Here is a 15,663-nt window from a genome sequence, read left to right as displayed (position 1 = left end):
GGTAAAGGATAGAACAATTGCTTGGTGAGGACAAGGATTTGTTGGACCAGTTTCAGTTGCTGTGACAACTGTACATCTGGTTAGGGAGGCTGAGATTCAACTCAGAAGACCGCGCCTTCACCTTATTCCCCTTGAGCTAAGGACACACAGTCCTCGCCCAATCACTCTGGTAAGTCTTCAAGGTAGACTTCCAAACCTTCACAGACTTTGTTCACCGGCAATCCACAATGACTCTTGGATGCTCAGAACGTGACGCCTAACCGGCTGGAGGATTCATAGTCCTCAAGTGTAACAAGTCTTTAGATCACGCAGACAAAAAGACTTCAGTGATGCCTAACACTCTTTGGCTCTGGGTGTTTAGGGCTTTGTTCTCGCAAGGATTTCTCTCTCAAATGCTTCGGAGGTGGGTTGCTCTCAAATGACAAAAGCCGTGCACTAACTCTGAGCAGCCACCAATTTATGGTGTAGAGGGTGGGCTATTTATAGCCAGGAGGCAACCCGACCTGATTTGTTGTAAATGACCCTGGGTCACTAAGGAACTGACACGTGTCCAACGGCCATATTTCAAACACACGCGGCAGCTTGACTTGGGCTACAAGTAAAGCTGACTCATCCAGCTCTGGATAAGATTTGCTCTCACTGTCTTCGCTCGAAGACATATGATTTGGTTGAGCATCACTTCAGTCACTCTGACTTTGTTCACTTGGACCCCACTTAACAGTGCGGTGGTTCCTATGACTCAACAAAGAAGAAAAGGAAACTACGAAACAACTATGTCTTCGAACTCCATAGTCGTCACGTGAATGTCTTCTCGAGTCATAATCTTCATTGTGAATATCTTCACAGACCACCATTGTCTTCAATGTCTTCACACATTTTTAGGGGTCATCTCTGGTAGGTAAACCGAATCAATGAGGGAATACTACATGTGTTATCTGCTGACCCACAAGTGTAGGGGATCTATCGTAGCCTTTTCGATAAGTAAGAGTGTCGAACCCAACGAGGAGCAGAAGGAAATGATAAGCGGTTTTCAGCAAGGTATTCTCTGCAAACACTGAAATTATCGGTAACAGATAATTTTGTGATAAGGTAATTTGTAAACGGGTAACAAGTAATAAAAGTAAATAAGGTGCAGCAATATGGCCCAATCCTTTTTGTAGCAAAGGACAAGCCTGGAAAAACTCTTATATAAAGTAAAGCGCTCCCGAGGACACATGGGAATTATCGTCAAACTAGTTTTCATCACGTTCATATGATCATCATTGAGTTGTAAATAAATAGAAGTGTGATGATCATAATTTTCTAGAGCATAGAAATAATAATAAAAAGGCCATAAAAAGAGAAGGCCCAAAAAAGAGAGAAAAGGAGAGAAGGGACAATGCTACGATCCTTTGCCAACTTGTGCTTCAAAGTAGCACCATAATAGAGAGTCTTTTGTTTTGTCACTTTCATATACTAGTGGGAATTTTCATTATAGAACTTGGCTTGTATATTCCAACAATGGGCCTCCTCAAGTGCCCTAGGTCTTCATGAGCAAGCAAGTTGGATGCACATCCACTTAGTTTCTTTTGTTGAGCTTTCATACATTTATAGCTCTAGTGCATCCGTTGCATGGCAATCCCTACTCCTTGCATTAACATCAATCGATGGGCATCTCCATAGCCCATTGATTAGCCTCATTTATGTGAGACTTTCTCCCTTTTGTCTTCTCCACATAACCCCCATCATTATATTCTATTCCACCCATAGTGTTATGTCCATGGCTCACGCTCATATATTGTGTGAAAGTTTATAGGTTTGAGACTACTAAAGTATGAAACAAGTACTTGGCTTGTCATCCGGGTTGTGCATGATGAGAGCATTCTTGTGTGACGAAAATGGAGCATGACTAAACTATATGATTTTATAGGGATGAACTTTCTTTGGCCATGTTATTTTGAGAAGACATAATTGCTTAGCTAGTATGCTTGAAGTATTATTATTTTTATGTCAATATGAACTTTTATCTTGAATCTTTCGGATCTGGATATACATGCCACAATTAAGAAGAATTACATTGAAATTATGCCAAGTAGCATTCCACATCAAAAATTCTGTTTTCATCATTTACCTACTCGAGGACGAGCAGGAATTAAGCTTGGGGATGCTTGATACGTCTCCAATGTATCTATAATTTTTGATTGCTCCATGCTATATTATCTACTGTTTTGGACATTATTGGGCTTTATTATCCACTTTTATATTATTTTTGGGACTAACCTATTAACCGGAGGCCCAGCCCAGAATTGCCGTTTTTTTGCCTATTTTAGGGTTTCGAAGAAAAGGAATATCAAACGGAGTCCAAACGGAATGAAACCTTCGGGAACGTGATTTTCTTGCCGAACATGATCCAGGAGACTTGGACCCTACGTCAAGAAACAAAGGAGGAGGCCATGAGGTAGGGGGGCGCCTACCCCCCCAGGCACGCCCACCACCCTCGTGGGCCCCATGTTGCTCCACCGACGTACTCCTTCCTCCTATATATACCTACGTACCCCCAAACGATCAAATACGGAGCCAAAACCCTAATTCCACCGCCGTAACTTCCTGTATCCACGAGATCCCATCTTGGGGCCTGTTCCGGAGCTCCGCCGGAGGGGGCATTCATCACGGAGGGCTTATACATCAACACCATAGCCTCTCCGATCAAGTGTGAGTAGTTTACCTCAGACCTTCAGGTCCATAGTTATTAGCTAGATGGCTTCCTCTCTATTTTTGGATCTCAATACAATGTTCTCCCCCTCTCTTGTGGAGATCTATTCGATGTAATCTTCTTTTTACGGTGTGTTTGTTGAGACCGATGAATTTGTGGGTTTATGATCAAGATTATCTATGAACAATATTTGAATCTTCTCTGTATTCTTTTATGTATGATTGGTTATCTTTGCAAGTCTCTTCGAATTATCAGTTTGGTTTGGCCTACGAGATTGATCTTTCTTGCAATGGGAGAAGTGCTTAGCTTTGGGTTCAATCTTGCGGTGTCCTTTCCCGGTGACAGTAAGGGCAGCAAGGCACGTACTGTATTGTTGCCATCGAGGATAACAAGATGGGGGGTTTTATCATATTGCATGAATTTATCCCTCTACATCATGTCATCTTGCTTAAGGCGATATTCCGTTTTCATGAACTTAATACTCTAGATGCATGCTGGATAGCGGTCGATGAGTGGAGTAATAGTAGTACATGCAGGCAGGAGTCGGTCTACTTGTCTTGGACGTGATGCCTATATACATGATCATACCTAGATATTCTCATAACTATGCTCAATTCTGTCAATTGCTCAACAGTAATTCGTTCACCCATTGTAAAAATACTTATGCTCTTGAGAGAAGCCACTAGTGAAACCTATGGCCCCCGTGTCTATCTTCATCATATTAATCTTCCAATACTTAGTTATTTCCTTTACCTTTTCCTTTGCTTTTATTTTACTTTGCATCTTTATCACAAAAATACCAAAAATATTATCTTATCATATCTATCAGATCTCACTCTCGTAAGTGACCGTGAAGGGATTCACAACCCCTTATCGCGTTGGTTGCGAGGAGTTATTTGTTTTGTGCAGGTACTAGGGATGCGCGTGCAACCTCCTACTGGATTGATACCTTGGTTCTCAAAATTTGAGGGAAATACTTACGCTACTTTGCTGCATCATCCTTTCCTCTTCGGGGAAATCCAACGCAGTGCTCAAGAGGTAGCAAGAAGAATTTCTGGCACCGTTGCCGGGGAGGTTCGCGCAAGTCAATATTTGACTTCCGACAACGAACCATTTCTGGTGCCTATGCAAAAGTCAACATACCAAGTACCCATCACAACCCTTATCTCCCGCATTACGTTATTTGCCATTTGCCTCTCGTTTTCCTCTCCCCCACTTCACCCTTGCCGTTTTATTCGCCCTCTCTCTCTATCCTCCCTCTCTTTCTCTATTTGCCTCTTTTTGCCCGCTTGCTTTTTGTTTGCTTGTGTGTTGGATTGTTTGCTTGTCTCGTTGGCTCAAGATAACACTAAATTGTGTGACTTTACCAATACCAACAACAATGATTTTATTAGCACTCTGATTGCTCCTCTTACCGATGCCGAATCTTATGAAGTTAATGTCGTTTTGCTGAATCTTGTTATGAAAGATCCGTTCTCCGGCCTTCCTAGTGAAGATGCCGCTACCCATCTAAATAGCTTCGTTGATTTGTGTGATATGCAAAAGAAGAAAGATGTGGATAATGATATTGTTAAATTGAAGCTATTTCCTTTTTCGCTTAGAGATCGTGCTAAAGCTTGGGTTTCGTCTTTGCCTAAAAATAGTATTGATTCTTGGAACAAGTGCAAAGATGCTTGTATCTCTAAGTATTTTCCTCCCGCTAAGATCATCTCCCTTAGAAACGATATTATGAATTTTAAGCAACTTGATCATGAACATCTTGCACAAGCTTGGGAGAGGATGAAATTAATGATACGTAATTGCCCTACTCATGGTTTGAATTTGTGGATGATTATACAAAAAATTTATGCCGGATTGAATTTTGCTTCTAGAAATCTTCTAGATTCGGCCGCGGGAGGCAATTTTATGGAGATCACTTTAGGAGAAGCTACTAAACTCCTAGATAATATTATGGTTAATTATTCTCAATGGCATACTGAAAGATCTACTAATAAAAGGTGCATGCGATACAAGAAATTAATGTTTTGAGTGGAAAGATGGATGAACTTATGAAATTATTTGCTAGTAAGAGTGTTTCTTCTGATCCTAATGATATGCCCTCGTCTACCTTGATTGAGAATAATAATGAATCTATGGATGTGAATTTTGTTGGTAGGAATAATTTTGGTAACAATGCGTATGGGGGAAATTTTAATCCTAGGCCTTATCCTAGTAATCCCTCTAATAATTACGGTAATTCCTACAACAATTCTTATGGAAATTATAATAAGATTCCCTCTGATTTTGAATCTAATATTAAAGAATTTATTACTTCGCAAAAGAATTTCAATGCTTTGATTGAAGAAAAATTGCTTAAGATTGATGATTTGGCTAGGAACGTTGATAGAATTTCTCTTGATGTTGATTCTTTAAAACTTAGATCTATTCCACCTAAGCATGATATCAATGAGTCTCTCAAATCCATGAGAATTTCCATTGATGAGTGCAAAGAAAGAACCGCTAGGATGCGTGCTAAGAAAGATGCCTTTATAAGAGCGTGTTCTTCTAGTTCCTATGAAAATAAAGATGAAGATCTAAAAGTTATTGATGTGTCCCCTATTAAATCTTTGTTTTGCAATATGAATCTTGATAATGATGGGACTGAATATGATCCACCTTTACCTAGAAGGCGTTCCAAAAATTCGGAGTTTTTAGATCTTGATGCTAAAATTGATGAAAGTGGGATCGAAGAAATTAAAACCCTAGATGTTGCTAAACCCACTATTTTGGATTTCAAGGAATTTAATTATGAAAATTGCTCTTTGATTGATTGTATTTCCTTGTTGCAATCCGTGCTAAATTCTCTTCACGCTTATAGTCAAAATAAAGCGTTTACTAAACATATTATTGATGCCTTGATGCAATCTTATGAATAAAAACTTGAATTGGAAGTTTCTATCCCTAGAAAACTTTATGATGAGTGGGAACCAACTATTAAAATTAAGATTAAAGATCATGAGTTCTATGCTTTATGTGATTTGGGTGCTAGTGTTTCCACGATTCCAAAGACTTTGTGTGATTTGTTAGGTTTCCGTGATTTTGATGATTGCTCTCTAAACTTGCACCTTGCGGATCCCACTATTAAGAAACCTATGGGAAGAATTAATGATGTTCTTATTGTTGCAAATAGGAATTATGTACCCGTAGATTTTATTGTTCTTGACATAGATTGCAATCCTTCATGTCCTATTATTCTTGGTAGACCTTTTCTTAGAACGATTAGTGCAATTATTGATATGAAGGAAGGAAATATTAGATTCCAATTTCCGTTAAGAAAAGGCATGGAACACTTTCCTAGGAAGAAAATTAAATTACCTTATGAATCTATTATGAGAGCCACTTATGGATTGCCTACCAAAGATGGCGATACCTAGATCTATCCTTGCCTTTTATGCCTAGCTAGTGGCGTTAAACGATAAGCGCCTGTTGGGAGGCAACCAAATTTTATTTTTATTCCTATATAGCCTCTCTTGAGGATGTGTTTTTTGTGTTTAATTAGTGCTTGTGCCAAGTAGAACCGTTGGGAAGACTTGGGGAAAGTCTTGTTAATCTTGCTGTAAAAAACAGAAACTTTAGCGCTCACGAGAACTACTTCCATTTTTATGTGGAAAGTGCTATTTAGTTAATTATTTTTGCAGATGATTAATAGATAAATTCCTCACATCCAGAAATTTATTTTAGAATTTTTGGGGTTCCAGATCTTGAGCTAGCTACATATTACTACAGACTGTTCTGTTTTTGACAGATTCTGTTTTTCGTGTGTTGTTTGCTTATTTTGATGAATCTATGGCTAGTAAAATAGTTTATAAATCATAGATAAGTTGGAATACAGTAGGTTTAACACCAATATAAATAAAGAATGAGTTCATTACAGTACCTTGAAGTGGTCTTTTGTTTTCTTTCGCTAACGGAGCTCACGAGATTTTCTACTTTGAGTTTTGTGTTGTGAAGTTTTCAAGTTTTGGGTAAAGATTTGATGGATTATGGAACAAGGAGTTGCAAAATCCTAAGCTTGGGGATGACCATGGCACCCCCAAGATAATCTAAGGACACCAAAAAGCCAAATCTCGGGGATGCCCCGGAAGGCATCCCCTCTTTCGTCTACTTCTATCGGTAACTTTACTTGGAGCTATATTTTTATTCACCACATGATATGTGTTTTGCTTGGAGCGTCTTGTATGATTTGAGTCTTTGCTTTTTAGTTTACCACAATCATCCTTGCTGTACACACATTTTGAGAGAGCCATACATGATTTGGAATTTGTTAGAATACTCTATGTGCTTCGCTTATATCTTTTGAGTTATATAGTTTTGCTCTAGTACTTCACTTATATCTTTTAGAGCACGATGGTGGATTTGTTTTATTGAAACTATTGATCTCTCATGCTTCACTTAGATTATTTTGAGAGTCTTAAATAGCATGGTAATTTTCTTAAATAATCCTAATATGCTAGGTATTCAAGATTAGTAAAAAAATTCATGAATGTTCTGAATACTAAGAGAAGTTTGATGCTTGATGATTGTTTTGAGATATGGAGGTAATAATATCAAAGTCATGCTAGTTGAGTAGTTGTGAAATTCAGAAATACTTATGTTGAGGTTTGCAAGTCCCGTAGCATGCACGTATGGTAAACATTATGCAACAAATTTGAAACATGAGGTGTTATTTGATTGTCTTCCTTATGAGTGGCGGTCGGGGACGAGCGATGGTCTTTTCCTACCAATCTATCCCCCTAGGAGCATGCACGTAGTTCTGAGGTTTTTGATGACTTGTAGATTTTTGCAATAAGTATGTGAGTTCTTTATGACTAATGTTGAGTCCATGGATTATACGCACTCTCACCCTTCCATCATTGCTAGCCTCTTCGGTACCGTGCATTGCCCTTTCTCACATTGAGAGTTGGTGCAAACTTCGCCGGTGCATCCAAACCCCGTGATATGATATGCTCTTTCACACATAAACCTCCTTATATCTTCCTCAAAACAGCCACCATACCTACCTATTATGGCATTTCCATAGCCATTCCGAGGTATATTGCCATGCAACTTTCCACCATTCCTTTTATCATGACACATTCATCATTGTCATATTGCTTAGCATGATCATGTAGTTCACATAGTATTTGTGGCAAAGCCACTGTTCATAATTTTCATACATGTCACTCTTGATTCATTGCATATCCCGGTACACCGCTGGAGGCATTCATATAGAGTCATCTTTTGTTCTAGTATCGAGTTGTAATCATTGAGTTGTAAATAAATAGAAGTGTGATGATCATCATTTTCTAGAGCATTGTCCCAAGTGAGGAAATAATAATAAAAAGGCCATAAAAAAGAGAAGGCCCAAAAAAAGAGAGAAAAAGAGAGAAGGGACAATGCTACTATCCTTTGCCACACTTGTGCTTCAAAGTAGCACCATAATAGAGAGTCTTTTGTTTTGTCACTTTCATATACTAGTGGGAATTTTCATTATAGAACTTGGATTGTGTATTCCAACAACGGGCCTCCTCAAGTGCCCTCGGTCTTCGTGAGCAAGCAAGTTGGATGCACACCCACTTAGTTTCTTTTGTTGAGCTTTCATACATTTATAGCCCTAGTGCATCCGTTGCATGGCAATCCCTACTCCTTGCATTAACATCAATCGATAGGCATCTCCATAGCCCATTGATTAGCCTCGTTGATGTGAGACTTTCTCCCTTTTTGTCTTCTCCACATAACCCCCATCATTATAAATTATTCCACCCATAGTGCTATGTCCATGGCTCGCGCTCATATATTGCATGAAAGTTTATAGGTTTGAGACTACTAAAGTATGAAACAAGTGCTTGGCTTGTCATCGGGGTTGTGCATGATGAGAGCATTCTTGTGTGACGAAAATGGAGCATGACTAAACTATATGATTTTGTAGGGATGAACTTTCTTTGGCCATCTTATTTTGAGAAGACATAATTGCTTAGTTAGTATGCTTGAAGTATTATTATTTTTATGTCAATATGAACTTTTATCTTGAATCTTTCGGATCTGAATATACATGCCACAATTAAGAAGAATTACATTGAAATTATGCCAAGTAGCATTCCACATCAAAAATTCTGTTTTCATCATTTACCTACTCGAGGACGAGCAGGAATTAAGCTTGGGGATGCTTGATACGTCTCCAACGTATCTATAATTTTTTATTGCTCCATGCCATATTATCTACTATTTTGGACATTATTGGGCTTTATTATCCACTTTTATATTATTTTTGGGACTAACCTATTAACCGGAGGCCCATCCCAGAATTGTTGTTTTTTGCCTATTTTAGGTTTTCGAAGAAAAGGAATATCAAACGGAGTCCAAACAGAATGAAACCTTCCGGAACGTGATTTTCTTGCCGAACATGATCCAGGAGACTTGGACCCTACGTCAAGAAACAAAGGAGGAGGCCACGAGGTAGGGGGCGCGCCTACCCCCCAGGCACGCCCTCCACCCTCGTGGGCCCCATGTTGCTCCACCGACGTACTCCTTCCTCCTATATATACCTACATACCCCCAAACGATCAGATACGGAGCCAAAACCCTAATTCCACCGCTGTAACTTCATGTATCCACGAGACCCCATCTTGGGGCCTGTTCCGGAGCTCCGCCGGAGGGGGCATTCATCACGGAGGGCTTCTACATCAACACCATAGCCTCTCCGATGAAGTGTGAGTAGTTTACCTCAGACCTTCGGGTCCATAGTTATTAGCTAGATGGCTTCTTCTCTCTTTTTGGATCTCAATACAATGTTCTCCCCCTCTCTTGTGGAGATCTATTCGATGTAATCTTCTTTTTGCGGTGTGTTTGTTGAGACCGATGAATTGTGGGTTTATGATCAAGATTATCTATGAACAATATTTGAATCTTCTTTGTATTCTTTTTTGTATGATTGGTTATCTTTGCAAGTCTCTTTGAATTGTCAGTTTGGTTTGGTTTACTAGATTGATCTTTCTTGCAATGGGAGAAGTGCTTAGCTTTGGGTTCAATCTTGCGGTGTCCTTTCCCAGTGACAGTAGGGGCAGCAAGGCACGTATTGTATTGTTGCCATTGAGGATAACACGATGGTTTTTTATCATATTGCATGAATTTATCCCTCTACATCATGTCATCTTGCTTAAGGTGTTACTTTGTTTTCATGAACTTAATACTCTAGTTGCATGCTGGATAGCGGTCGATGAGTGGAGTAATAGTAGTAGATGCAGGCAGGAGTCGGTCTACTTGTCTTGGACGTGATTCCTATATACATGATCATACCTAGATATTCTCATAACTATGCTCAATTCTGTCAATTGCTCAACAGTAATTCATTCACCCACCGTAAAAAACTTATGCTCTGGAGAGAAGCCACTAGTGAAACCTATGGCCCCCGGGTCTATCTTCATCATATTAATCTTCCAATACTTAGTTATTTCCTTTGCTTTTTTACTTTGCTTTTATTTTACTTTGCATCTTTATCACAAAAATACCAAAAAAAATATCTTATCATATCTATCAGATCTCACTCTCGTAAGTGACCGTGAAGGGATCGACAACCCCTTATCGTGTTGGTTGCGAGGAGTTATTTGTTTTGTGCAGGTACTAGGGACGCGCGCGCAACCTCCTACTGGATTGATAACTTGGTTCTCAAAAACTGAGGGAAATAATTATGCTACTTTGCTGCATCATCCTTTCCTCTTCGGGGAAATTCAGCGCAGTGCTCAAGAGGTAGCAACATCTCATCAAAATATCGAACGAATACCAAATTCGCATGACTACTTATAGCAAGACTTCTCCCATGTCCTCGAGAACAAACATAACTACTCACAAATAATATTCATGTTCATAATCAGAGGGCTATTCATATGCATAATGGATCTGAACATATGATCTTCCACCAAGTAAACCAACTAGCATCAACTACAAGGAGTAATCAACTCTACTAGCAACCCACATGTACCAATATGAGGTTTGGATACAAAGATTGGATACAAGAGATGAACTAGGGTTTGAGATGAGATGGTGCTGGTGAAGATGTTGATGGAGATTGACCCCCTCCCGGTGAGAGGATCGTTGGTGATGATGACAGTGATGATTTCCCCCTCTCTTGTGGAGATCTATTCGATGTAATCTTCTTTTTGCGGTGTGTTTGTTGAGACCGATGAATTGTGGGTTTATGATCAAGATTATCTATGAAAAATATTTGAATCTTCTCTGTATTCTTTTTTGTATGATTGGTTATCTTTGCAAGTCTCTTTGAATTATCTGTTTGGTTTGGCCTACTAGATTGATCTTTCTTGCAATGGGAGAAGTGCTTAGCTTTGGGTTCAATCTTGCGGTGTCCTTTCCCAGTAACAGTAGGGGCAGCAAGGCACGTATTATATTGTTGCCATTGAGGATAACACGATGTTTTTTTTATCATATTGCATGAATTTATCCCTCTACATCATGTCATCTTGCTTAAGGTGTTACTTTGTTTTCATGAACTTAATACTCTAGTTGCATGCTGGATAGCAGTCGATGAGTGGAGTAATAGTAGTAGATGCAGGCAGGAGTCGGTCTACTTGTCTTGGACGTGATTCCTATATACATGATCATACCTAGATATTCTCATAACTATGCTCAATTCTGTCAATTGCTCAACAGTAATTTGTTCACCCATCGTAAAATGCTTATGCTCTGGAGAGAAGCCACTAGTGAAACCTATGCCCCCCGGGTCTATCTTCATCATATTAATCTTCCAATACTTAGTTATTTCCTTTGCTTTTTACTTTGCTTTTATTTTACTTTGCATCTTTATCACAAAAATACCAAAAAAAATTATCTTATCATATCTATCAGATCTCACTCTCGTAAGTGACCGTGAAGGGATCGACAACCCCTTATCGTGTTGGTTGCGAGGAGTTATTTGTTTTGTGCAGGTACTAGGGACGCGCGCGCAACCTCCTACTGGATTGATAACTTGGTTCTCAAAAACTGAGGGAAATAATTACGCTACTTTGCTGCATCATCCTTTCCTCTTCGGGGAAATCCAGCGCAGTGCTCAAGAGGTAGAAACATCTCATCAAAATATCAAACGAATACCAAATTCACATGACTACTTATAGCAAGACTTCTCCCATGTCCTCGAGAACAAACATAACTACTCACAAAGCATATTCATGTTCATAATCAGAGGGCTATTCATATGCATAATGGATCTGAACATATGATCTTCCACCAAGTAAACCAACTAGCATCAACTACAAGGAGTAATCAACTCTACTAGCAACCCACATGTACCAATATGAGGTTTGGATACAAAGATTGGATACAAGAGATGAACTAGGGTTTGAGATGAGATGGTGCTGGTGAAGATGTTGATGGAGATTGACCCCCTCCCGGTGAGAGGATCGTTGGTGATGATGACGGTGATGATTTCCCCCTCTCGGAGGGAAGTTTCCCCGGCAGAACAGCTCCGCCGGAGCCCTAGATTGGTTCCGCCAAGGTTCCGCCTTGTGGCGGCGGAGTTTCGTCCCGTGATCTTGCTTATGATTTTTTCCTGGACGAAAGACTCCATATAGCCAAAGATGGGCATCAGAGGGCCACCAAGGGGCCCACGAGGCAGGGGGCGCGCCCCCCCCAGCCTCGTGGACAGTGGGTGGCCCCCTCTGGTACTTTCTTCGCCCAATATTATTTATATATATTCAGAAAATCATTCTCGTGGAGTTTCAGGACTTCTGGAGATGTGCAGAATAGGTCTCTAATATTTGCTCCTTTTCCAGCCCAGAATTCCAGCTGCCGGCATTCTCCCTCTTCATGTAAACCTTGTAAAATAAGAGATAATGGGCATAAGTATTGTGACATAATGTGTAATAACAACCCATAATGCAATAAATATCAATATAAAAGTATGATGCAAAATGGACGTATCATTATCCTGCAATTCTGATGACCCACAAGTATAGGGGATCTATCGTAGTCCTTTCGATAAGTAAGAGTGTCGAACCCAACGAGGAGCAGAAGGAAATGATAAGCGGTTTCCAGCAAGGTATTCTCTGCAAGTACTGAAATAAGTGGTAACAGATAGTTTTGTGATAGGATAATTTGTAATGAGCAACAAGTAACGAAAGTAAATAAAGTGCAACAAGGTGGCCCAATCCTTTTTGTAGCAAAGGACAAGCCTGGACAAACTCTTATATAGAGAAAAGCACTCCCAAGGACACATGGGAATATCGTCAAGCTAGTCTTCATCACGCTCATATGATTCGTGTTCGGTACTTTGATAATTTGGTATGTGGGTGGACCGGTGCTTGGGTACTGCCCTTACTTGGACAAGCATCCCACTTATGATTAACCACTATTGCAAGCATCCACAACTACAACCAAAGTATTAAGGTAAACCTAACCATAGCATGAAACATATGGATCCAAATCAGCCCCTTACGAAGCAACACATAAACTAGGGCTTAAGCTTCTGTCACTCTAGCAACCCATCATCTACTTATTACTCCCTAATGCCTTCCTCTAGGCCCAAACAATGGTGAAGTGTCATGTAGTCGACGTTCACATAACACCACTAGAGGAGAGACAACATACATCTCATCAAAATATCGAACTAATACCAAATTCACATGACTACTAATAGCAAGACTTCTCCCATGTCCTCAGGAACAAAAGTAACTACTCACAAAGCATAAACATGTTCATAATCAGAGGGGTATTAATATGCATATAGGATCTGAACATATGATCTTCCACCAATTAAACCAACTAGCATCAACTACAAGGAGTAATTAACACTACTAGCAACCTACTAGCACCAATCCCGGACTTGGAGACAAGAATTGGGTACAAGAGATGAACTAGGGTTTTGAGAGGAGATGGTGCTGATGAAGATGTTGATGGAGATTGTTCTCTCCCGATGAGAGGAGCGTTGGTGATGACGATGGTGATGATTTCCCCCTCCGGGAGGGAAGTTTCCTCGGCAGAACAGCTCCGCTAGAGCCCTAGATTGGTTCCGCCAAGGTTCCGCCTTGTGGCGGCAGAGTTTCTTCTGAGAAGATGGCTTATGATTTTTTTCCCATCGAAAGACTTCATATAGCAGAAGATGGCCACCGAAGGGCCACCAGGTAGGGGGCGCGCCCAGGGGGGTAGGGCGTGCCCCCCACCCTCGTGGGCAGGGTGTGCCCCCTGGTGAATTTCTTCCGCTGAGTATTTTTATATATTCTGAAAACATCTTCCGTGAAGTTTCAGGACTTTTGGAGCTGTGCAGAATAGGTCTCTAATATTTGCTCCTTTTCCAGCCCAGAATACTAGCTGTCGGCATTCTCCATCTTCATGTAAACCTTGTAAAATAAGAGAGAATAGGCATAAGTATTGTGACATAATCTGTAATAACAGCCCATAATGCAATAAATATCGATATAAAAGCATGATGCAAAATGGATGTATCAACTCCCCCAAGCTTAGACCTCGCTTGTCCTCAAGCGAAAAGCCGAAATCAAAAAATATGTCCACATGTTTAGAGATAGATGTGTCGATAAAAATAAAATACGGACATGAGGGCATCATGATCATTCTTAGAACAGCAACTTATATAATTCTTGTCATATAGTTTCTTATGCTAGAGTAATAATTCGATCACAATTTCAAGTATGAGTCGTAAACTTCATTGAAAACTATCAAACTATAATCTCAGTCATTGGAGCAATTGCAATTTATCATAACATAGGAAAGAGTCAATATATAAGAGCTTTTCAGTAGGTCCACATACTCAACTATCATATAATCTTTCACAATTGCTGACACTCACGCAATACTTATGGGTATGAAATTTTAATCGAACATAGAGAAAGATAGGGGCTTATAGTTTTGCCTCCCAACATTTTACCTCAAGGGTAATGTCAACAGTAATAGTTAATGAAAACTCACATCCAATTAGCCATATATACCAGGATATTTCCAACATACTGTGCTGGCCAAAGGATAAAATGTAAAAAGGAAAGGTGAAGATCACCATGACTCTTATGCAATGTAGGAGATAAAAGTAAAAGATAGGCCCTTCGCAGAGGTAAGCAGAGGTTGTCATGCGCTTTTATAGTTGGATGAACAAAATCTTAATGCAAAAGAATGTCACTTTATATTGCCACTTATAATATGGACCTTTATTATGCAGTCTGTCGCTTTTATTTCTTCCATATCACATGATCGTATAAAGCTTATTTTCTCCCACACTAATAAGTCATACATATTTAGAGAGCAATTTTTATTGCTTTGCACCGATGACAACTTACTTGGAGGATCTTACTCAATCCATAGGTATGTATGGTGGACTCTCATGGCAAAAACTGGTTTAAGGGTATTTAGAAGCACAAGTAGTATCTCTACTTAGTGCGATGAATTTGGCTATCATGAGAGGGAAAGGCAAGCTCAACCATGTTGGATGATCCATGACAATATAATTTATCTCAGATGTAAGAAAACATAACCCATTACATTGTCTTCCTTGTCCAACGTCAACTCTTTAGCATGTCATATTTTAATGAGTGCTCACAATCATAAAAGATGTCCAAGATAGTATATCTATATGTGAAGACCTCTCTTTCTTTATTACTTCCTATTAATTGCAACGATGACCAAAACTATGTTTGTCAACCCTCAACAACTTTTATGCATCATACTTTTTCTATGTGAGCTCATTACTCTCCATGAGATCCATATGATCTCTTTGTTTCTTTTTGTTTCTTTCTCTTTTCTTTTATTCACTTAAGATCATGGAAAAATAATCAACCCCTTGACTCAACACTAATCTTTATTATATAGCTCATGGACTCGATTACATAGAAGAATTATAAGACAAAACTCACGACTAGATCATACTAAGAACTTTTATTCTACTAGATCAAGATATTACCAAAAGGATCGAACTAAGAAAAACGGTAAAGATAAAAGTG

This window comes from Triticum dicoccoides, chromosome 2A (assembly GCF_002162155.2).
Source record: "Triticum dicoccoides isolate Atlit2015 ecotype Zavitan chromosome 2A, WEW_v2.0, whole genome shotgun sequence".
NCBI lineage: Eukaryota > Viridiplantae > Streptophyta > Magnoliopsida > Poales > Poaceae > Triticum > Triticum dicoccoides.
This window is presented reverse-complemented; position numbering follows the sequence as displayed.